The 14,743-nt window shown below is 41.9% G+C and overlaps 4 pseudogenes across 10 annotated transcripts in view; all 4 read left to right on the top strand.

Annotated features, from left to right (window-relative positions):
• LOC132677836 (cationic amino acid transporter 3 pseudogene) overlaps positions 1 to 3,985 on the top strand; it is a 125,199-nt pseudogene extending 121,214 nt beyond the window's left edge. For all 5 annotated transcript variants that reach the window (XR_013556826.2, XR_014137924.1, XR_013556820.2 and 2 more), the window contains one exon: positions 3,474 to 3,985. The product of XR_013556826.2 is annotated as a cationic amino acid transporter 3 pseudogene, transcript variant X7 (transcript). The remainder of the gene's footprint in view (positions 1 to 3,473) is intronic.
• LOC132677337 (cationic amino acid transporter 3 pseudogene) overlaps positions 1 to 14,743 on the top strand; it is a 184,994-nt pseudogene that overhangs the window by 121,181 nt on the left and 49,070 nt on the right. The window lies entirely within an intron of this gene.
• On the top strand, positions 23 to 3,477 carry LOC132675628 (cationic amino acid transporter 3 pseudogene; annotated as a pseudogene).
• LOC132694624 (cationic amino acid transporter 3 pseudogene) overlaps positions 1,323 to 14,743 on the top strand; it is a 136,754-nt pseudogene continuing 123,333 nt past the window's right edge. The window contains exon 1 of the transcript XR_014137926.1: positions 1,323 to 1,406. The product of XR_014137926.1 is annotated as a cationic amino acid transporter 3 pseudogene (transcript). The remainder of the gene's footprint in view (positions 1,407 to 14,743) is intronic.

Raw genomic sequence — 14,743 nt, 5'->3', positions numbered from 1 at the left:
AATCCTCTTCAGTTCCAGCTAGATGCTGCGTCAGGCACTTCGTAGATTTGGTCAAAAACTGGTACGCAGACCTTCGCTGAAGGAACCAGTGGCTGAGAATGACCCACGGAGAAGATTGAGCACTCTGGATTTAGTGACCCGGGGTGTGGGCCACACAGTGGGTATAGGTGTGTATGTCCTGGCTGGTGAGGTGGTCAGAAATCAAGCAGGACCATCTTTTGTGATCTGCGTTTTGGTGGCTGGCCTATCTTCTCTGTTGGCTGGGCTGTGCTATGCAGAGATTAGTACCCGCATTCCCCATTCTGGCTCTGCATATCTCTAAAGCTTTGTCACTATAGGTGAACTCTGGGCCTTCATCACTGGCTGGAACCTCATCCTCTCCCTTGTTGCTGAGAAAGCCATTGTGTTCATCACATGGATGTTAACTTTTGACAACCTGTGTGGGAACCGGCTGTCTCAGACTGTGCAAGAGAGCATCTCAGCACATGTTCCCCCTGTCCTTACAAAATATCTAGAATTCTCTGCTCTGGGTTTTGTGTTGTTGTTCATGGAATTCAGGAGTCTTTGGTATTCCGCATCATTATTGAGTTCCACAGCTGCCAAACTGGTCACATTGGTGAAACTTTTGGCTCTCAGCTTTGTCATAACCTCTGGCTTCATTAAGGGGGACCTGCACAACTGGAAGCTCACAGAAGAGGACTACGTAAAGGCTGGACTCAATGACACCTCGAGCTTGGGCCCTCTGGGCTCTGGAGGATTTGTGCCTTTTGGCTTCAAGGGGATTCTTGGTGGATCAGCTACCTGTTTCTATGCATTTCTTGGTTTCAACCATATTGTTACCAGAGTTGAAAAAGCCCAGAGTCCCCAGCGTTCCATCCCCATTGGCATTGTGATTTCACTGTTCATCTGCTTTTTGGTGTATTTTGGTGTCTCTTCAGCATTCACGCTTATGGTGCCTTACTACCAGCTCCAACCTGGGAGCACCTTGCCTGAGGTATTTCTCCATATTGGCTGGGTCCCTGTCTACCAGGTAGCTTTTGCATTGCTGTGCATTCTTTCCGCCAGCCTTTGGAGCTTTGTGTGGCAAATGCGTCAGGTGCTATACATGATGGCAAAGGATGGCTTCCTGTTCCCTGTCCTTACCCATATCTCTTTCTTCCAGTACTCTCTTATCATGATCATTGTGTTTGTTGGAACTATTCCAGTCATTGTATTCATCTTTGGAGTCACTGATCTCTTGGACCTAAGATCAGTTGTGTCCCTGATTTTTCATTCCCTGTTTGTGATTTGTGTTCTCATCCTCAGGTATCAGCCTGAGATGCAGAATGAGGAAAATGAAGCACAGGTGCAGGAGGAGAATGGACCTGCAGCAGAGAGGCTGACTCTACAGCGACTACTTTTTCCAGGTAGTTCCACCCCCACTCCACTCTCTGGCTGGGTTGTCCATGTTTGTTCCTCACTGCTTGTCTGTTGCTCATTCTTCTTTGCCTGGTGCTGACCCAGGGGCCAGTTCTGCTTTCTGGAGACCCAGTGTGGATTTTGGTGGTTGTGCTGCTCCTGGTGCTCATCATTGGGATCACTGGGGTCATCTGGAGACAGCCTCAGAGCTCCAGTCCCCTTTACTTTAAGGTCCCTGCCTGCCTCTCCTCCCACTACTGAGCGTCTTTGTGAATGTTTACCTTATGATGCAGATGACAGCTGGCACCTGGATAGTATTTGGTGTCTGGATGCTAATTGGGTTTGTTATCTACTTCGCCTATGGGATCCAGCACAGCTGGGTCGCTATCCCCACTTAAGTCAGGGCAAAAAGTGTAGACCTTGAACTCAGCTGTGTCAGTACATATGCAGTTTGACATCATCGACCCAGTCAGGTCCCCCTGCATAATAATGGAATACTCTTGATCACAGGGAAAGGTGGGCCTCCCATGGGATGTTGGTGGGTGAACACCAATAGAGCTCTGTGTATATTGTGGAGTGATGGGTGCATCTTTGTTAATTTTCCTTTTTTTTTTTTTTTTTTTTTTTTTTACTTGTCTACTTGAATTGTATCTGTAGTTGCTTACTGGCTTTAAAATGTTATTATTATAAGAAACTAGAAAAAACATTTTTTATTTCCTTGCTTAAATATCCAGTACCCGTGGGGTGCCTGGCTGGCTCAATCACTAGGGCATGCATTTTTTTCTCTCAGGGTGGTAACTTTGAGCCCCTTGTTGTGTGTAGAGATTATTTAAAAAAATAACCAGTAGCAGTATTACTGGATCATAGGTACTTTTATTTTTAATTTTTTGAGGAACCTCTATACTGCTTTCCGTAGTGGCTGCACCAACTGACATTCCCAACAAGAGTACCTGAGGGTTCCTTTTTCTCCACAATACTTGCTTATCTTTGTCTTTTTGATTTTAGCCATCCTGACAGGTATAAAGTGATATCCAATTGTAGTGTTAATTTACATTTCGCTGTGATTAGTGATGGTGAACACCTTTCCAAGTGTCTGTTGGCCATCTGTATATCATCTTTGGAAAAATGTCTATTTAGTTCCTCTGCCCATTTTTCAAGTGGATTGAGTTGTATAAGTTGTTTCTGTATTTTGTGTATTAACCCATTATTGGATATATCATTTACAAATACCTTCCCTTATTCAGTGGGTTGCCTTTCTCTCTTGATGCTGATTTCCTCTTCAGGGCAAAAGCCTTTTAGTTACATGATTTCAAAAAGATATATGCACCCCTATGTTTACTGTGGCATAGTTTACAATAGCCAGGACATGGAAGCAACCCAAATGTCCCTTGATAGGTGAATAGATAAAGAAGATGTAATATCTATCAAATTATCTATTTGTCTATCTATCTATCTGTCATGGAATATTACTCAGCTATAAAAAAGAATGGAATCTTGGCATTTGTAACTACATGGATGGACCTAGAGGAAATAATATTATGTGAAATAAGTCTGTTCAGAGTAAGACAAACACCAAATGGTTCCACTCTTATACCAATTTAAGAAATAAAACAACAACAACAAAAAAGGAAAAAGTGAGACAAACAGTAAAAACAACCCCATACACTCAAATATAGAGAAAAAACTGTTGGTTGTCAAAGTGAAGTGGGTACAGGGATGGGTGAATAGATAAAGGGAATTAAGAGTATACTTATCTGGATGAGCACTGAGAAATGTGTGGAATCAATAAATCATTATGTACTACACCTAGAATAATATAATGACACTGTATGGTAATTATACTTCAACAAAAACAACAAAAAAAGAAACTAGAATCAAACCAAAAAAAAAACAAAAACAAAAAAACAAAAGATGAAATATGGCCCCTGCCCTTAAGGGGCTTATATTCTAATACAAGGGGTAAAGCATAGCTGTAACACAAAGTAGAAAGTGTTGTCATAATAAGTAATATACAAACAAAGTGTCCTGGGAATTCAGAGTGGTGGAGGATCCCATGGGGTTGGCACAGTGGTGAGGGTTGATTGGTGAAATCAGAGAAGACTTTGTAGAGGAATGGCATTTGAGTTGGCTCTCTCCAAGACAGGTTAGGATTTTTGCACATGTGGGCAGCGGTGAGAGACTGTAGGCTGAGAGAACAACACTTGGAGAAGCACAGGAAAATGAAGCAGTGTTTAGAACACACTGAACACACTGTAGTGTGTGTAGCCTGAGCCTTGGCTGTGAGAGAGGCCAACAGAACATGCACAGGTGGATTGGAGCCAGAGCTCTCCTCTGAGCACAAAACACTTGGATTTGAACTCACTACCCATAATGAAAATCCATAGGGTTGGTTCTTCTACTTGGCAATATCTGCGTTCTTGGACTTGAAAGTTTCTCCACTCTTGTCTGCTTTGGTCCACCTGCTCAGAAAGTGCACAGCTGGGAGCCAAGTATCCTGGATTCTGCTCTTGTTCCCACCATTAACTAGCAATGTGACCTTGAGCAAACCTTTTGGTTCCTTCAATGTTTTGCTTATTTATTTTTATTTTTTTGTAACACGAGACATCAGAACTGATTATTTCTAAAGTTAGGTTCACTTACAGAATTCTAGGATTTCCTCTGGTTCTTGTGTCTTGTTATTCTCTCAGCTAGGTCTCTCTACTGCAGGCAACCTGAACCTGCATCCGTCCACTTTTCACTACAACCCATGTTGGAGCTCTAAAGGTGCGATAAATAACACCCCATTTCTCACTCCTATGTTTGGAACAACTGATAATCAAGACATAGAGACAGGTGGTTAAACACTTAGCTTTTGATCTATAGCCCAATTAGCTTGCTAATTCTGCATAACTAAATTAGACAGACTTACTTCTCATCGGAAGTAATGTGAAGCAACCTCCACAAGACACCGCAGGAAAGATTCTGGTTTAATTAGATTTTTTTATGTATGAGCAGGTTGCAGTGCATGTGTTTTGGTCAGTTTGGCACTGGATAAAAAAGAACAACCAATAAAAAAAATGGAAGGGGCTGAGCTCGGCATGATTAGTGCTGTTTCTTTAACTCACTAATCAAAGTGACAGTGAGGGGGACAGTACTATTCCTGGAGTGGGGCCAGGAATAGTACTCTGTCAGTGGTTCTCAATCTTCAGCAGGTGTCACCATACCTTGAGGACTTGTGACAAAACAGATTGCTGGTCCCTGGCCCCAGCATTTAGAATTCAGTAGGTCTGGGTGGAGCCCACAACATGTACTTCTAACAAGATCCCAGTTGATGCTGATGCTGCTGGTCCTGGGACCACATATAGAAAACCAAGGCTCCACATGGAAAGATGGAAGTGAAGGACACAAAGTTGCCTTTTGAACACTTGCCTTCATTTCATGAAACACTTAGATTAAAATACCATTGTTAATCCTATCACCATGGGGAAATCATTGTGAATCATTTCACAATGTATATGTATGCCAGATAACCACACTGTATACTTTAAATATCTTAAATCTTATATGTCAATTTTACCTCAATAAAGCTGAAATAAAAAATAAAATACCACAGTTATCTGAGTGCCTTTATTTTTGTACATTTTTCCTGATTGTAGATCATAAGCAAGGAGTGTATCTTGTTTGCTCTCCCAGAGCATCCTCCTGTATCCAGACACACAATGAGCATTTAATAATTCATGGTAAATTGAATAGAGCTTTACACATTTCTTTGGTACAGAAATTCTCCTTCCTTTTAGGCTAGCACTGTGTTTCTCCTTTAAAACTATCTTCCTGGAGCCTTCCTTGACAAACAGCATTTGTCTCCACCCAGAACTACATCTAGAAGTGTATCTAGATCTGTACCCAACATCTAGAACTGTACCCCAGTACTTGTAGTTTTGCCTTTGTGTGGCTCTGCCTGGAGTTCTAGTGACTGTCCTGTCTGTTCCATCAGAGTGGAGTCTTGGTCAGGACAAGGAGCAGATTCTCTCTTCCCTCTAGAGGAGGGTAAGAACAATGGTAAGAACAATGTTCACTCAAAGAGCAACAGCCCTGGGGCAGCTGATTGCCTGACATGATTCTCCTGGTCTTGCTGCATCCATACTCATGGGAATTGGAGAGGGTCCAAGGTACCAAAATTAAGAGAAGTCTACCTGACTCCAGGGAATCCCTGAAGATGAGACTGGCTCCAGCTTGGGCACAGCAGGCATCTTTCTTGAAGAGTCAGAGTTTTATGGTTGGCATATGGGAGCCAGTGTTTTCCTATTGTATTTATGTATGAGGCCTTACTAGAAAAGAAGGATGGGAAGCTACTTTCTTACTTGTGGAATCTGTCACCTTTCCAACAGAAAGTACGTGCCTCCCGGGAATCCTGCTAGAGGCAGGATTACCCATATACTTATCCCTTCCTTTAGATGCTTTCTTGAGAGACTGGTGCAAAAATCTTGTTGAAGCATATTCAATTCTTTTGGGTATAGAGAATTTACACCCCAAATGGGAAGAAAAATGAACTGAAATAGGAGGAATTACTAACTGGACAGGGATTGAGACATCATTACTTTGGAAGGGAAGGTATGAGTAGAAACTGAGAAAGAGGTGTTGGTCAAGGGTCACTTCCTGGAGAGGGTGCCTATGGAGCAATTTGGGAAGTAGAAGAAGGACAGATGAACTGGAAAAGAAATGGGACAGTATTCTAGGCTACTTGGACCTCTAGGAGGCATGAAATATTGAGACTTTTGTGAGGGATGTGTGTTGACATTTGAAGGCAATTTATGAGCCAGGTTTGTATTGTGTATTGTGCATCGTGCCATGGAGTAACATTTCTGAATCAGGAAGGAATGAGAGGAGGAGTTAAGATGGCAGAGAAGTAGTTGGAACCTGGGCTTTCCTCATCCCTCAAACACAGCTGTCAGATCATTTGGAAAACCCAGGAAACCTATCTGCAGAGTGGCAGAAAGATCCCCACAGTTAGAGGGAGAAAGCTTGGCAGGTGCGAGGTATGCGAAAGTGAATTGGGAGAAAGATGGCAGGCTGTAGAGGGGAGGGAACCCTTTCCATCGAGAGACAAAAGAGAGAAAAAGAGACCCGGTTTGAGAAACTGCTGCATCAAATTCACACAAGGGGAAAACCTCTCTGGACCATGGGCTGGGGAGTGAGAAGTACTGAGTGTCCCAGTTATTTTTTTGCTTGCATTTGGGGCTCAAAGTCTGAAATTTTGGAATTGCACAACTTTCTATAGTTGAACTGTAGAGCTCTTGCTTGTGCTCATGGTGAGGTGGGAGCTGGCCCCACAATGCTGGCTTGGTGTAGGGATCTCTGGGATGCACTGTGACAGAAACAGTCCCCTTCCTGGAGTACTTGTGGAAGAGGATATATTGCCTCCCCAAGGACAAAATACTCTGCAGGTGCCAGCAAAAGGCCTTTAACTAGTGGGGGACAGAGGCACACTCAGATGGAATATAACCTTTGTGGTTTTTAGCAGTGCTACTCCATAGATTCCTAACACTGCTCAGGTGTGGGACAGTTTTTCAGGGACAGAGAAATTCCAACATGGAGAGGCTTTACTCTGGAGGAGGGGAGTGGATCTGCACAGTGCCAGTCTCACACTGGAATGCAAGAGTCCCAGACCAGGATGAGAGACTGGGGTAGTGCCATTTTCCCCCTAACACCAACATGGTGGGATTTCAGAGATTAGACAGCGGCGCCCAGTAGAGTCGGGACCTGCATACACTGAACCCTGGTCCCGTGCTGGCAGCTGCTTATTAATTGCGGTAGGACTGTCTCTGAGCCAATGCAGCAGACCTCTCCTCCAGACCAGCACAGCCAGCACCTCTCATGCACCAAGTGCACTGAAAATGAAGTGCTTCAAAATGACACCTGAAGTCCTTTTTTCTTTTTTCCTTCTTCTTTTCTTTGGAGTCAGGCTTATAGTTTCTTGTTGGTTTCATTCAGTTGCCTTTCTTTTTCCCGATTTTTTTGTGTAACAGGCTTCTCCCTCACCCCTTTTATCCAGGGTTACTTCAACAAAGAAACCAAAGCACACCTAGTTAAAGGTCCAACACTCCAACAATGAGTGCAAGGAGGAACCCTGCAGAGGACTGACCAGTGGGAAAGAGCAGCCAAAATGCAACAGCAGAGTGCACACCAAAAATACTGGAGTGCCAGGCTCTGGGCAGTGTATGGCCCCATTTTAATATAGTAGTAACTCTCAGTGGTAGGAAACACAACAAGCTTTTATTTTTTTATTACTTATTTATTTAATTTTTAAATTTATTTATTTATTTATTTATTTATTTATTATTTTTAATATGAAATTTATTGTCAAATTGTTTCCATACAACACCCAGTGCTCATCCCAAAAGGTGCCCTCCTCAATACCCATCACCCACCCTCCCCTCCCTCCCACCCCCCATCAACCCTCAGTTTGTTCTCAGTTTTTAAGAGTCTCTTATGCTTTGGCTGTCTCCCACTCTAATCTCTGTTTTGGTTTTTTTTTTCTTACCCTCCCTGGTGGACTTCTGTTAAGTTTCTCAGGATCCACAGAAGAGTGAAACCATATGGTATCTGTCTTTCTCTGCATGACTTATTTCACTTAGCATAACACTCTCCAGTTCCATCCAGGTCGCTACAAAAGGCCATATTTCATTCTTTCTCATTGCCACATAGTATTCCATGGTGTATATAAACCACAATTTCTTTTTCCATTCATCAGTTGATGGACATTTAGACTCTTTCCATAATTTGGCTATTGTTGAGAGTGCTGCTATAAACACCAGGGTACAAATGCCCCTATGCATCAGCACTCCTGTATCCCTTGGGTAAATTCCTACCAGTGCTATTGCTGGGTCATAGAGTAGGTCTATTTTTAACCTCCACACTGTTTTCTAGAGCGGCTGCACCAGTTTGCATTCCCACCAACAATGCAAAAGGGTTCCCGTTTTTCCACATCCTTGCCAGCATCTATAGTCTCCTGATTTGTTCATTTTAGCCACTCTAACTGGCGTGAGGTAATATATCAGTGTGGTTTTGATTTGTATTTCCCTGATGAGGGGCAACGTTGAATATCTTTTCATGTGCCTGTTGGCCATCCGTATGTCTTCTTTTGAGAAGTGTCTATTCATGTTTTCTGCCCATTTCTTCACTGGATTATTTGTTTCTCAGGTGTGGAGTTTGGTGAGTTCTTTATAGATTTTGGATACTAGCCCTTTATCCAATATGTCATTTGTAAATATCTTTTCCCATTCTGTTGGTTGCCTTTTAGTTTTGTTGACTGTTTCCTTTGCTGTGCAGAAGCTTTTTATCTTCATGAGGTCCCAATAGTTCATTTTTGCTTTTAATTCCTTTGCCTTTGGGGATGTGTCAAGTAAGAAATTGCTGTGGCTGAGGTCAGAGAGGTGTTTTCCTGCTTTCTCCTCTAGGGTTTGATGGTTTCCTGTCTCACATTCAGGTCCTTTATCCATTCTGAGTTTGTTTTTGTGAATGGTGTAAGAAAGTGGTCTAATTTCATCCTTCTGCATGTTGTTGTCCAGTTCTCCCAGCACCATTTGTTAAAGAGACTGTCTTTTTTCCATTGCATATTCTTTCTGGATTTGCCAAAGATTAGTTGGCTATACTTTTGTGGGTCTAGTTCTGGGGTTTCTATTCTATTCCAGTGGTCTATGTGTCTGTTTTTGTGCCAATACCATGCTGTCTTGATGATTACAGCTTTGTAGTAGAGGCTAAAGTCTGGGATTTTGATGCTTCCTGTTTCGGTCTTCTTCAAAATTACTTTGGCTATTCGGGGCCTTTTGTGGTTCCATATGAATTTTAGGATTGCTTGTTCTAGATTCGAGAAGAATGCTGGCGCAATTTTGATTTGGATTGCATTGACGGTGTAGATAGCTTTGGGTAGTATTGACATTTTAACAATATTTATTCTTCCAACCCATGAGCATGGAATGTTTTTCCATTTCTTTAAATCTTCAATTTCCTTCATATGCTTTCTATAATTTTAAGCATACATATCTTTTACATTTTTGGTTAGGTTTATTCCTAGGTATTTTATGCTTCTTGGTGCAATTGCGAATGGGGTCAGTTTCTTTATTTGTCTTTCTGTTGCTTCATTATTAGTGTATAAGAATGCAACTAATTTCTGTACATTGATTTTATATCCTGCGACTTTGCTGAATTCATGTTTCAGTTGTAGCAGACTGTTGGTGGAGTCTATCGGATTTTCCATGTATAATATCATGTCATCTGCAAAAAGTGAAAGTTTAATTTCATCGTTGCCAATTTTGATGCCTTTGATTTCCTTTTGTTGTCTGATTGCTGATGCTAGAACTTCCAACGCTATGTTAAACAACAGTGGTGAAAGTGGACATCCCTGTCGTGTTCCTAACTCAGGAAGAAAGTTCTCAGTTTTTCCCCATTGAGGATGATATTAGCTGTGGGCTTTTCATAAATGACTTTTATGATGTTTAAGTGTGTTCCTTCTATCCTGACTTTCTCGAGGGTTTTTATTAAGAAAGGATGCTGAATTTTGTCAAATGCTTTTTCTTCATCAATTGACAGGACCATATGGTTCTTATCTTTTCTTTCATTAATGTGATGTATCACACTGATTAATTTGTGAATGTTGAACCAACCCTGCAGCCCAGGAATGAATCCCACTTGATCATGGTGAATAATTCTTTTTATAAGCTGTTGAATTTGATTTGCTAGTATCTTATTGAGAATTTTTGTATCCATATTCATCAGGGATATTGGCCTTTAGTTCTCTTTTTTTTACTGGGTCTCTGGGTTAGGAATCAAAGTAATGCTGGCTTCATGGAATAAGTCTGGAAGTTTCCCTTCCCTTTCTATTTTTTGGAATAGCTTGAGAAACATAGGTATTATCTCTGCTTTAAATGTCTGGTAGAATTCCCCTGGGAAGCCATCTGTTCCTGGACTCTTATTTGTTGGGAGATTTTTGATAACTGATTCAATTTCTTCACTGGTTATGGGTCTGTTCAAGCATTCTATGTCTTCCTGTTTGAGTTTTGGAAGTGTGTGGGTGTTTAGGAATTTGTCCATTTCTCCCAGGTTGTCCAGTTTGTTGGCATACAGTTTTTCATAGTATTCCCTGATAATTGCTTGTATTTCTGAAGGATTGGTTGTAATAATTCCATTTTCATTCATGATTTTATCTATTTGGGTCATCTCCCTTTTCTTTTTGAGAAGCCTGGCTGGAGGTTTATCAATTTTGTTTATTTTTTCAAAAAAACAACTCTTGGTTTCATTGATCTGCTCTACAGTTTTTTTAGATTCTATATTGTTTATTTCTGCACTGATCTTTATTATTTCTCTTCTGCTGGCTTTGGGGTGTCTTTGTTGTTCTCCTTCTATTTCCTTTAGGTGTGCTGTTAGATTTTGTATTTGGGATATTTCTTGTTTCTTGAGATAGGCCTGGATTGCAATGTATTTTCCTCTCAGGACCGACTTTGCTGCATCCCAAAGCATTTGGATTGTTGTATTTTCATTTTAATTTGTTTCCACATATTTTTAAATTTCTTCTCTAATTGCCTGGTTGACCCACTCATTCTTTAGTAGGGTGTTCTTTAACCTCCATGCTTTTGGAGGTTTTCCAGACTTTTTCCTGTCGTTGATTTGAAGCTTCATAGCATTGTGGTCTGAAAGTATGCATGGTATGATCTGAATTCTTGTATACTTATAAAGGGCTGTTATGTGACCCAGTATGTGGTCTATCTTGGAGAATGTTCCATGTGTACTGGAGAAGAAAGTATATTCTGTTGCTTTGGGATGCAGAGTTCTAAATATATCTGTCAAGTCCATCTGATCCAATGTATCATTCAGGGCCCTTGTTTCTTTATTGACCATGTGTATAGATGATCTCTCCATTGTTGTAAGTGGGGTATTAAAATCCCCTGCAATTACCACATTCTTGTCAATAAGGTCGCTTATGTTTGTGATTAATTGTTTTATATACTTGGGGGTTCCTGTATTCGGCGCATAGACATTTATAATTGTTAGCCCTTCCTGATGGATAGACCCTTCAATTACTATATAATGCCCTTCTTCATCTCTTGTTACAGTCTTTAATTTAAAGTCTAGTTTGTCTGATATAAGTATGGCTACTCCACCTTTCTTTTGACTTGTAGTAGCATGATAGATAGTTCTCTATCCCCTCACTTTCAATCTGAAGGTGTCCTCAGGTCTAAAATGAGTCTCTTGTAGACAGCAAATAGATGGGTCTTGTTTTTTTATCCATCCTGATACCCTATGTCTTTTGGTTGGAGCATTTAGTCCATTTACATTCAGTGTTATTATAGAAAGATATGGGTTTAGAGTCATTGTGATGTTTGTAGGTTTCATGCTTGTAGTGATGTCTCTGGTACTTTGTGGTCCTTGCAAGATTTCACTCACAGAATCACCCTTAGGATCTCTTGTAGGGTGGTTTAGTGGTAACGAATTCCTTCAGTTTTTGTTTGTTTGCAAAGACCTTTATCTCTCCTTCTATTCTAAATGACAGACTTGCAGGATAAAGGGTTCTTGGCTGCATATTTTTTCTGTTCATCACATTGAAGATTTCCTGCTATTCCTTTCTGGCCTGCCAAGTTTCAGTAGATAGATCCATCACTAGATAGATCTGTCCGATAGATTGGTCTCCCTTTATATGTTAGAGCGCATTTTTCCCTAGCTGCTTTCAGAATTTTCTCCTTATCCTTGTGTTTTGCCAGTTTCACTATGATATGTCATGCGGAAGATTGATTCAAGTTATGTCTGTAGGGAGTTCTCTGTGCCTCTTGGATTTCAATGCCTTTTTTCTTCCCCAGATCAGGGAAGTTCTCAGCTATGATTTGTTCAAGTACACCTTCAGCCTCTTTCTCTCTCTCTTCCTCCTCTGTAATCCCTATTATACAGATATTGTTCGCTTTGATTGCATCACTTAGTTCTCTAATCCTCCCCTCATACTCCTGGATTTTTTTTATTTCTCTTTTTCTCAGCTTCCTCTTTTTCCATAATTTTATCTTCTAATTCACCTATTCTCTCCTCTGCCTCTTCAATCTGAGCTGTGGTCACCTCTATTTTATTTTACACCTCATTTATAGCATTTTTTAGCTCCTCCTGACTGTTTCTTAGTCTCTTGATCTCTGAAGCAATAGATTCTCTGCTGTCCTGTATGCTTTTTTCAAGCCCAACGGTTACTTTTATGACCATTATTTTAAATTCATGTTCCGTTATATTGTTTAAATCATTTTTGATCAATTCATTAGCTGTCGCTACTTCCTAGAGTTCCTTTTGAGGGGAATTCTTCCGTTTTGTCATTTTGGACAGTCCCTGGGGTGGCGTGGAACTGCAGGGCACTTCCCCTGTGTTGTCTGGAGTAACTTGTGTTGGTGGGAGGGGCCACAGTCAGACTTGATGTCTGTCCCCAACCCACGACTGGGGCCACAGTCAGACTGGTGTGTACCTTATCTTCCCCTCTCCCAGGGGCAGGACTCACTGTGGAGTGGTGTGGGTCCTGTCTGGGCTACTTGCACACTGCCAGGCTTGTGGTGCTGCTTCTATGGGTTCTGGCGTATTAGCAGTGTTGGAGCCACAAGGTTCACAGGGGTGGGAGGGGCAGGCTTAGCTTGCTTTGCCATCAGTGGTACCCTGTGGGAGGGGCCCTGCAACACTGGGAGGGAGGCAGGCAGACCCGTCTGAGGGACGGATCCACAGAAGCACAGCGTTGGGTGTTTGCGCGGTGCAAGCAAGTTCGGTGACAGAAACTGGTTTCCTTTGTGGTTTCAGCTAGGGGATGGGTGAGGGAGATGGCGCTGGCCAGCACCTTTGTTCCCCACTGAGCTGAGCTCTGTCCTCCAGGGCTCAACAACTCTCCCTCCTGTTGTCCTCTAGCCCTCTCACTCTCTGAGCAGAGCTGTTGACTTATAACATTCCAGATGTTAAGTCCCACTGGCTGTCAGAACTCATGCAGTCCGGCCCCTCTGCTTTTGCAAGACAGATTCAGGGGCTCTGCCTTGCCAGGTGGGCTGCCCCTCCACCGCCCTGGCTGCCTCCCGCCAGTCCGTGTAGCAGGCACCGCTTCTCCGCCCTTCCTACCCTCTTCCATGGGCCTCTTGTCTACATTTGGCTCTGGAGAGTCTGTTCTGCTAGTCTTATGGCAGTTTTCTGGGGTATTTAGGCAGATGTGGGTGGAATCTTAGCAATCAGCAGGACGCGGTGAGCCCAGCATCCTCCTATGCTGCCATCTTGTCCCTGCTCTAAATTTTTATTTATTTTTGATAGAGAGAAAGACAGAGCATGAGCGGGGGAGGGGCAGAGAGAGAGAGGGAGACAGAATCTGAAGCAGGCTCCAGGCTCTGAGCTGTCAGCACAGAGCCCGATGTGGGCCTCCCACAACAAGTTTTTAAATCACATAAAAGACAGAAACTTAGCCAAAATGACAAGACAGAGGAATTCTCCCCAAAAGAAAGGTTAAGAAGAAATCTCAGCCAGGGACTTGATCAAACAGATAGAAGGAATATATCTGAACAAGAATTTGGAACAACAGTCATAAGACTACTAGCTGTGCTTGACAAAAAAGCATAGAAGACAACAGAAAATCCCCTGATGCAGAGATCAAATGCCTAAGAACTAGTCAGGATGAAATAAAAATTGTTACACATAGAGGAGCTGGGTAGATAGTTGGTTAAGTGTCTGACTCTTCATTTTGGCTCAGGTCAAGATCTCCTGATTGTAATTCGAACCACACATCAGGATCTCCACTGACAGTGTGGAGCCTGCTTGGGATTTTCTCTCTCTCTCTGTCTCTTTCTCTACACACACACACACACACACACTATCAAAAAACTATGTAAACTTTTAAAAGTTGCTGTAACTGAGATGCAAAACAAACGATACAGTGACAATGAGGATTGAAGAATCAGAGGAGAGAGTAGGTGATATAGAAGATAAAATTATGAAAAATAATGAAGCTGGAAAAAAAGAGGGAAAGGAAATTATTAGATCACAAGCGAGACTTAGGGAACTGATTTCTTGAAGCGAAAAAATATTCATATTATGGGAACCAAGAAGAAGAGTGAGCAAAAGGGGTAGAATATTTATTTAAACAAATTATAACTGAGAACTTCCCTAATTTGGGGAAAGAAACAGGCTTTCAAATCCAAGAGGCACAGAGAACTCCCCTCAAATGAACAAAAGCAAGGCAACTCCATAACATATCATAGTGAAACTTGCAAAAATACAAATATAAAGATAATTCTGAAAGCGGCTAGGGATAAATTATCCTTAACCTACAGGGGTAGACTTTTAAGGTTAGTAGTAGACCTGTACATGGAAACTTGGG

Source organism: Panthera onca, chromosome B4 (genome assembly GCF_046562875.1).
Source record: "Panthera onca isolate mPanOnc1 chromosome B4, mPanOnc1 haplotype 2, whole genome shotgun sequence".
NCBI classification, from domain to species: Eukaryota; Metazoa; Chordata; class Mammalia; order Carnivora; family Felidae; genus Panthera; species Panthera onca.
The sequence above is the reverse complement of the archived record's forward strand: the minus strand, read 5'-3'. Positions and strand labels throughout refer to the sequence as shown.